Source organism: Nematostella vectensis, chromosome 15, assembly GCF_932526225.1.
Source record: "Nematostella vectensis chromosome 15, jaNemVect1.1, whole genome shotgun sequence".
In the NCBI taxonomy this organism is placed as follows: Eukaryota; Metazoa; Cnidaria; class Anthozoa; order Actiniaria; family Edwardsiidae; genus Nematostella; species Nematostella vectensis.
In genome coordinates, this window is record NC_064048.1 from 5,751,145 (window position 1) to 5,761,761 (window position 10,617).

Genomic DNA, 10,617 nt, shown 5'->3' on the forward strand with positions numbered 1-10,617 from the left:
GCTGACTTTATACCATCTATGGAATGTAAAATGCATGATTTGATAAGCAATCAAAATTGATATTTACCAAACAATTTTTCAATTATTAGGAATTGACCACTGAGGCAATGAAAATCTCAAATAAAGCAATCTTTCTAGAATCACGGGGCCAATGGGGATACTTTGATTCAACTTGTGTTGCTTGGGAACTGACGAATATGGTGAAAAACTAAATTCTCAACGTTTGAAAAGATATTTTTCCATTTCTAACTAAAATAAAAAAAGAAAAGACTACACAAGCAAATATTTGTTAGAAAACCTCCACGGTTAAAATGTAATCCTCCAAAAATAAAGAATATTGTACAGTGTTGTTTACTTAGATTTGTTTTTTAAACTATGTTACAGTAAATCGGGGGACAATATCAAAACGACGACTTGCCTGCACTTTTAGGCAGTGGGTGAATCTAGAGCCTTTGGATAAATCACTTTCTCATCGGAAAAAAATTCAGCTGAACATAGCTTGAAATAAAGTCACGGTTTTTTTTTACAGAAATAGAAAAAAATATTGGCCTTTTCCATGCCCAAACGCACGTCGGTTTTGCCATAGTCATGGGTGGAGATAATTTGCGATTTCTTTAACGGAATGCTAGAGCTGTGAACTAAAGATTTACAGCGTAGCTGGTGTAAGAAACCTCTTGGTAATGGAGGGCCACAATATTCTCAGTTGTGGGTTTTTATGTAAGAAGAATCTAATATAGCAACTACAGCTGAACATAGCTTGAAATAAAATCACGTTTTTTTTACAGAAATAGAAAAAAATATTGGCCTTTTCCATGCCCAAACGCACGTCGGTTTTGCCATAGTCATGGGTGGAGATAATTTGCGATTTCTTTAACGGAATGCTAGAGCTGTGAACTAAAGATTTACAGCGTAGCTGGTGTAAGAAACCTCTTGGTAATGGAGGGCCACAATATTCTCAGTTGTGGGTTTTTATGTAAGAAGAATCTAATATAGCAACTACAGACTAGCAAAAACGTTCCAGCTCAGGTGATGGGGTCCAACCCTCCAGCGACACTACACTAAATCAAGGTGGGATAGCCTCTCCGCAGGAATATCAATTCGAAGAAGCGTGTTTTCCTTCTTTCTTTGTAAATATATCTTTTGTAAATATCATCGCTGTCTGAAACTATCCCTTTATTTAAACGATTTTCAAAGTAAAGTCATGGCAATAACAGTAGATCTCAATAATAGAAAATATTGAAAAGAAGCGGGATAGGATACTTGGAACTGATGAAAATGGTGATAAAAGTTGACGTTTTAAAATTTGTCAAGTAAAAAAATTAAAATAAGTTAAGGAATTGAGACCAAGATCTTAAAAATAGACCATTCACGAAATATAGGCAATTATCAATCGACTACAGTTTGGTAAAACGCGCATAGTGATACATGAAATTCGGCAATTCACTTGCATTTTTGGAAGGTATCGTTATAGGTTAAACTGTCATCGTCGGGCTAAACTATTTTGGTAAGAAACCGGGAAAACAAAATGTAAAGTTAATGTTTTGTTTCTCTTTGGATGGTAGTTGCTGTGGGATCCTCTAGCTGATGACAAAAATTGTTTAATAACTTGGAAAATTGCTTGAAAATGATATGATTAGTTCGAATACACAGAGAGCAAAACAAAAGTCGAAAGTTCAACAAACAGCTATAATGATTATGCAAAATATGGATAGTGATGCACCAGGTTTGTTGTTCCGTAGGAACGAATTTCATTGCGAAAGATGATTTTAAATAAGTGAAATAAAATAGATCCAATCGTTATCTTACATCAATTATATTGTTATTTGCGTGTGATTGCCGGTAAAAACCAAGACCAAATTCTCTTTTGCTTTCTAAATTTTTGTTCTGTGCAAAATTGTTATCGCAAAATTAGATTTTTTCGGCATCCAGTATCAATCGCGCGCTCGAATTGGCTTTCTTGAGGTCCGCTATCTTACGATCCGGACCCCGCGATAGCGGTCCGCTCACCTACATAGCTCGAGTTGATCTGAAAAATAACCAAAACTAGATTTTTAGCACCAAATTATTGGATAATTTTATTTTGTCATTTTATCTGGAATGATTGACTTTACGGAAAATCTTCAAACTCCCTGTCTTTTGAGCATTTCCCGCCATAATGATGATCGCGCGCGAAAACTTCAAGTCTGCTGAAATTTTATTTGGGTTACTAAAAGCAGCAAATCGTCTCTTCATACAAAGAAAAACGCCAAATCAATCTAGGAACTGACATGCATAACCAGCTTAGTTATCCACAAATAAGAGAAGTTCTTCAGTGAAATAGCTTTTTGTACCGTATCGTAAGTGGAGGATTTAGAGCGAAACACGTCAGACATCTCTTTCATTTCGAGTTAAGAACGACGTATCAATTGGGATGAGATTATTCGCAGTGGCTGCTAAATGCCCGACAGTCGGGAAAGGACATCAATTGACTAAATGCAACTGAAATTACGATTTTATAGAATACATATATATAACAGAAAACATTCAAACACCACGCCAGGAGAAAATGCCGTTTTGCCGTTTGGGGTATTTTATTTAAAATTGGCAAAAATGCAGTGACATTAGCTCTATTTTAGCCGAAATTAAGGTATTTTTCTGTTATACTATAAATAACGAATTTGAAATTTACAATATTAGACAATTTCTGCAATCACAGCCTTTGTGCAGACGTACAGATATTACACAATTTGAGCGTCGGATCCTTTTCAACATAATGGATTTCGTTACTTTTTCACATATCCGTATAACTTACTCCTTTGAGAGCCCTTCAGTTATTTCAGTTTCCTCTACATTTACAAAAATTTGATATTCGACCCCTTACCATTCATAACAAAATGGCCATACTCGATCCTTCAACGATTCAGTTCCTAAAGATACAGTAGAAATAAGACTAAAGCATGAATAAGTAAAGATACTCCCGCATTTCAAGGACACTTTACATTTTGTGTTCCTAAGGCTTTTCTTGGCGGGAGTCCTAAATTTTGAGGAGACTTAGGATTTTTTTGGCTTTTTTTACATGTAAAAAGGAGCGAAACAACAATTGTCTATAAAAGAGTAAAAATACCCTTTAGTTCCAGGGAAGGTATAAATTTATACAATCCCAAACAGTCCCGGAGTTCAAATAGGAATGTATAAATTTATACAGTCCCGGAGTTCAAATAGGAATGTATAAATTTATACAGTCCCGGAGTTCAAAAAGGAATGTATAAATTTATGCAGTCCCGGAGTTCAAAAAGGAATGTATAAATTTATACAGTCCCCGAGTTCAAAAAGGAATGTATAAATTTATACAGTCCCGGAGTTAAAATAGGAATGTATAAATTTATACACCCGGAGTTCAAAAAGGAATGTATAAATTTATACAGTTTCCGAGTTCAAAAAGGAATGTATAAATTTATACAGTCCCCGTGTTCAAAAAGGAATGTATAAATTTATACACCCGGAGTTCAAAAAGGAATGTATAAATTTATACAGTCCCGGAGTTCAAAAAGGAATGTATAAATTTATACATTTCTATTTGAACTCCGGGACGGTATAATATTATACATTCAACAATTGTTGTTTCGCTCCTTTTTAAATGTAACAGATACTGACAAATAAAAGATTTTGACATATCTTCCGGTTAACATGGACATTTTTATCGGTTATAACTAAAACAATTATTGCTTTCTTTTATGAAACACGTTATTCGAGGTAATTTCTATTTCTCTTCTTTATAAATACAATAAATGATAAGAAATGGATGTTTTAGACATTCCATCCCGGAACACATAATCATTTGTGACACGAATCGTATAATTATCGATTGACTTCTTAACGTAAAAGGACGGGGGATTCATATTTAGTGAAATTAGCAAATTTTTAAGGCGAGTCTTGAGAAAATCGTATATTCTTGCCATTTCTTGCTAAACGGCAAAACGGCATTTTCTCCTGACGTGCTGTTTCAATACCGACAACAAATCTCAATTCAGATTTACTTGTCCTTTACTCAACTAATATAGAATAATCACTAGGTGGACAATTTACTGGGTTATTTGAATAAATTGAAAACGCTCGGGCATTTAGTAAATTCAGGACCTTTTATTTGTCGGTCACATCGCCACTGCGAGAAATACATTATTAAAGTCAAATCACAGAGAATGTCTTCATTGGAGGTTCTGTTATCATGGATGATTAAAAGTGATGTGTGGAAATACAAAATGGATTTATGATTGATCAGAGCGACAAAATCGTCACAAACATAAGCGACAGTCAGAAGCGAAACCTCCCCTCGTGTGCGACCATAAGCCCGTAAAGTAAACAAAGTTGGAAATCTATATTGTGGCCTTCGGCCTCCAGAATTTTACCACAACCTCAGTCACGGTATTTCCGATACGGACCTCGACCTCCCCAGCTGCTAAATAGCATATAATTTTTTCGGTGTCCTGTAACCATCAAATTGCGCGATTTGATTGGCTCTCGTGAGTCTCGTGAGGTCCGGTATCCTACGATCCGGACCCCGCGATATCGGACCGCTCACCTCCAAAGCTCGAGAGTATTTGTAAAATTACCATCGAAAACTGGATTTTTCACTCCCGAGGTTATAGATCTTCAAACTAAAACGGCATTTTATTTGTCATTTTATCTAGAATCATCGACTTTACGGAAAATCGGCTCCAAACTCCCTGTGCTTTGACAATTGCAACGCGCAAGACAATTTCAAGATAGCTAAAAGTTCTATTCTCTTTCACTGCGTTCAGCCGAATAGAAAATATTTATTGTCTATACTATGAAAAAAGAGCGACAACATATAGGAGGATAGCCATCCAGCTGGTTTGGTTTATTGAGTAATAACAGTATATGCGGTCAATATACAATATAATATAAAAAATATATCATCGATCATCTAAGGACACAACTAGTTCGGTGAGCTGGAAGGCTTCAAGTGAATAACGTGACGCCGAAAACTGCATAGTAAGGACATACTAGAATCATGTGACCAAAAAAGCACAAAAGAAACAACAACAAAACCATTAGTACCGAAAATAAATTCATTTTATTTGGGATACAAAAGGCAGCAAATCGTCTCTTTATACGTTTTTTTACTAAACACACAGACACAAGATATAGCATATAATAGCGAGATTTTGAGGAAATTAAATGAAACATGTTCTCAATAACATATCTTATCCGATATTTTCTGTTTTGAACCAATCAAAAGGAGCGAACAATAGTTTTATGCTTGCATAATTTTTACAAGGTTCCCCACGTTAGATTTTTTCTAATAAGCCATGTTACACAAACTTATCTTAAAACTCAAATATTCAAAAAAAGTTAGGCAGCATTTAGTTTTAATTGTAACTTATGTTGTAATTTTTTGTCTTGACTAATCAAATTTCGAATATTAACAAAGCCATTTTTGACATAAAAACGTGCATTAGGTTCTTACACGGAGCACACCTAAAGCGAAAGAAGACATTTCTGCGGTCAGTTCGAGTTGAGAACGACGTAGGACTAAATTATTTCACAAAATTGTTTTTCGAAACTCAGGAAATGTCTTCTTCGGAGGTTCTGTATTTCTGGAGGATTAAAAGCGTTGTGTGGAAATACAAAATGGAGTTTATTGAATGATCATTAGCGAACAAAATCTTCACCAACATCGACGCCTTCGGCCTCCGTCAGTATTTACCTCGGTCGGTATTCCACGATACGGACCTCCCAGCTGGTAAATTACAAATATGTATTTTTTAGCCAAAATTCTGCTCTACTTTACCTAAATTATCGTCAAAAGCAATTTTGAATTAAATTTTGCACCGTTCGGTTCTCTTTCCTTCGATTCTCTTTCAAATGTGAACGATGCAAAATTAATCGCAGTGGCTATTCGTACGGATCCGTACCCCGAATTCAATTTTCGTATGGAAATTTTAGTTTTTTGCTTTTATCTTTAAATTGAAATGCAACTAAAAATTATTATTGTCATAGATATGCTGAGGAGTATCAAGCGATTAAAGTATTGAAGGTTTCAAATACGGGCTCAGTTATTCCTCGGTACCTCATCGAGCGGAAGAATCCGCGACACTTCGAAAATCTCCGAGGTCATGCCTGAAATCGCATTTTATTCTCTTTTCAAGTGTCGCGGATTCTTCCGCTCGATTATGTACGGGGGAATAACTGAGCCCGTATTTACAACCTTTAATGCTTTATTGAATCGCTTGATACTCTTGAGCATATCTATGGCAATAAGAATTCTTAGTAGCATTTCAATTCGAAGTAAAAAGCAAAAATAAAAAGAGATAATACTTCCGTACCAATAGAACATTTAAGTCGGGATACGGATCCGTTAGAGAATAGCCACCGCGAAATTTAATTCAAAATTGATTTTTAAAAGAATTTAGGTAAAGCGCAAAATATAATTTAGCGACTTCTTAACGTAAAAGTTATCAACAATATTTATTTGGATAATGCCCCCGAAAAGAATTATAAAAGGAAAATGATATGAGCAACAAAATAAAACACGTACAAAACTAAATTTCGTGTTGATTTTTATCGGCAATCACACGCCATCAATCGTTAGCTTACATCTTCTTCCCGGCTTAACTATTTTGATAGGAACCCGGGAAAACAAAAGTTAAAGGCTTCTAAAGAATTGAGAACAAGAAGTACAAATACAACATTCACGAAAAATAAGGCAATTATCAATTGACTACAGTTTGGTTGAAACTCGCATCATGAAATTCGGCAATTCACTGTAAGAAATTTCGTTATTTGGCTTTGTGGTTTTGGAAGGTATCGATATAGGTTAAACTGTCATCATCGGGCTAAACTATTTTGGTAAGAAACCGGGAAAACAAAATGTAAAATTAATGTTTTGCTTCTCTTTGGATGGTAGTTGCTGTGGGATCCTCCAACTGCAGACAAAAATTGTTTAATAACTTGGAAAATTGCTAGAAAATTATATGATTAGTTCGAATACACAGAGAGCAAAACAAAAGTCGAAAGTTCAACAAACAGCTATAATGATTATGCAAAATATGAATAGTGATGCAACATGTCTGTTGTTCCGTAGGAACGAATTTCATTGCGAAAGATGATTTGACAAGAAGAGAAATAAAAAAATATCCAATATTTACCTTATTTAAATAGATAGCTCACATTAAGTATCAACCATAAATAAAAATGAAATACTAAAACAGTTAGCGTCTTTGAGCATCGCCAGGTTGTCGAAAGATATCCAGCTTTGTTTTATTGCATATGAAGTAAACGTTGTCGTTTTGAGGGACTGGTACCGAGGAATCTTTCTTTCTCCATTGAACAAAGATGGTCACAGTCACTGTTTTCATCTTCTGGTTACAAGTCGTTAAGTTTACGAAGCACCTGCGGTACGGAAACCTAAAAAAAACTACAAGAATCATGCAGTTTTTTCCAAATAAGGAATATATTAGTTTCCTTATATGGAATTGACCGCGTTGGGCAAAACCGCAATTTTTGGCTAAATTTTCTTGATATGTTTTCGTCCGATAATGATTTTGAATACCTAGACTCCGTGAGTCATCCCACTATTTTGCTTGCCATTGCGCGCGCAAAGTGACGTCATATTGTTTTTGAAAACCTCCGTTTTCGTCTGGAGGGGGGGGGGGGGGGGGGTTGCCTCCCTTCCCATGATGCACTCCGTTAAAGAATATTATCACAAGCGGGCAGATTATCTTAGTCATGAAGGCGAGAGCAAGATGTGCAAGATGGAAGTGTTCCGATGCATTCCGGGGAAGAAACTAGCTTGATTATCGCCGAATGCCACGACAATGAAAATTCAAGATCTAAATTTGAAAATAGATATTTTATTTGCCTTTCAAATCCACGGCCTTCTCCCACGGGCCTTCATTACTCAATCCCGGACGATTTAACGAATATGCCTTTTATACAGTATTTTGATTTTTCTTGGTAAAGATTGCACTGATGGTCATTAGAAATTTGTTTCATACAGCTAAATAAAAATATATAGGTATCATCGATCACGGAACATTGAAAAATTGAAAATGAATTATAGTTTCTTACTGCAAAATGGGTGCTTTTTTTATTCTCTTCAACATTTAAAATTATATCAGCACACAACGCATTTCTATACATAAGCATATTGTTTTTGCCGGTGAATGTGCTCCATACTTGCCTACACTGTCCAAATTCCCTTTATTCTTTTCACATTGCACTACTTGATTTTCTTGATTTTTATAATTTTCTTTCAGTTGGATGGTAAAAAAGTTATTTGGTAGAAAATAACAGTTTTATCGACCTTCTTTACTATGTTTTTTTTGGCTATTGGTTATAGATCTTCAAACTAAAACGATATTTTATTCGTCATTTTATCTAGAATCATTTACTTTAGGGAAAATCGGCTTCATACTTTGTGTTTTGACAATTTCCGGCCATAATGATTTTGCAACGCGCGCGACAATTTCAAGTTTACTGATTTGGGATTAAAAAAAAGCAGCAATCGTCTCTTTATACGAAGAAAAACGACGAATCACTCTAGGGATTTATTTGCATAACCAGCTTAACGTACCCACATTCAAGATAAGTTCTTTAGTGAATATATCTTATCGTCTGTGGAGGATTTAAGATGCTCCGTGTAAGAGGCAAAGTCCCATTGTCCTGCGGCAAAAAAGCTTTCCCACGTAGTATAAATTTTTGTACTAAACACATATACAAGACACAAGCACGATTGACGCATTGATTTAATTATGAATCTGCATAACACGGTGTGCATGATTAATCTTTAGGTACCTGTACTGCTAGTGTTTTTTTATACAGATAATAAAGAGATAGGGGCATCACATTGATTTAACACAGTAGGACCTGCCATCTCCGCCTTGTATTGTTTGTAATCAAAGGTGTCACACCAGCTGTTGTACTACACTATCTATACTATCGATTCTATATTTATTTCAACGAGGAGGAGGAGTGGTTAGGGTTGACTATCCATCCATCCCTATACACCCGAGAAACCAACAACAGAACCTTCGTTTGTCCAGACTTTAGACCTGACGAGCCCATGAGCACAGAGAAACCTACCAAATTTAAAAAAAAAAAAAAAAAAAAAAAAAAAAAAAAAAAAAAAAAAACACTAGACGACGACGCTGACAGTGAAAAAGCTCAAACAGCGTCAGTATAGACTTCGATCGGCAAACACTCCATTTTCCCCACAATTTAGAAGATAATACAACCATAACAGTACAGGTACCTAAAGAGAAATCATGCACATCGTGTTATGCAGATTCATAATTAAACCAATGCGTTAATAAAGTTTCCTTGGTGTTTATACATATTTACGACGGTCTTGCGTTACTCACCTCGTAAAAAAATACCCTATGGTTACCGTTATAAAGTCCAAAAAAGCCCTGTGTCGGTAACGCTTCCATTATAGCGCGACCAAGAAAACTAGTCCAGTCAATCTGTGGTTTCAGGTGGAACTAATTGCAATAGAATTTCTCTCAACGGATTTTGAACAAGTGATACAACCTGGTTAACATACTAAAAGTCCCCAAAATTCCCTTTGGTGGAACATCCTGAAATTTGTGATTTTTCCATTTCGGTGGAAAACCACAGGGTACCCGCGTTGCTAAAACGGAAAAATAATAAAATACACGTCTCAATCAGTACATTTGAAAGACCATTAATCAAAGTTGATTAAACACCCAGTTTGGATATCGAAACAAAGCAAATTGCCCCTTTTTTATCTTTTTCCAATATTTCTGTATTCCTAAAAACACAGGGTACCCGCGTCGAAAACACTAAACAAATTTGAAAATTCAAGTCTGAATCAGAAAATGTTTTCTCCACAAATGTATTTCTGCATTCTGGCGTCAGTAACTTACATGTGACGCAACTCAGTAGCTAGGGTTGTTATGGAGGGCATGGACTCTCGTCACCTCCCAGTGACTTCCGGGGACCCTCAGGGAAGCCTTATAGGCCCCCTTCTATTTAGGACCTACATCAACGACCTAGCAGACGCCACAGACAAAGGCACACCGCCATATACTCAGAAGACACAAAGATCTACCGAAGAATCTGTTCGATAAAGGATTGTGAAGCTCTTCAGGATGACCTGACAAGTCTAACAAGTGGAGCGACGAAACAAATATAAACTTTAACGCTAAGTGTTAATTAAGTCTTGACAGTCTATCACGGAAGAAATCGCCCAAACTGGTGGACTATCCGCTTGGCGCCACAAGTCTTCAGGGCAACAACAGTGAAAAAGATCTCGGGGGCACAATATCGGGCAATCTCACATAGGACACCCACATTCTATTTGTGGTGTCCAAGGCCAACAGAATGCTTGGTCTGCTCAAGAGGACATGTGTCCTAATTACAGATACAGGGTCAGGCCTACTCTGTTCATGTCCCTTGACAAGTCGCAGCTATGTTTCGCCACTAAAGTCTGGTCCCCCGGCAGCGTAAGACTTATAATGTCCTCCTAGAAAGAGTTAAAAAACACCTGTTGAATTCTAAGATCCAAGATCGGGGACTTGAGCTATAAACTCGATCTACTACCCTTGGTCTACGACTGAGAGGTGAAAGACCTAATCGTTTTTTAGTGTTACTAAC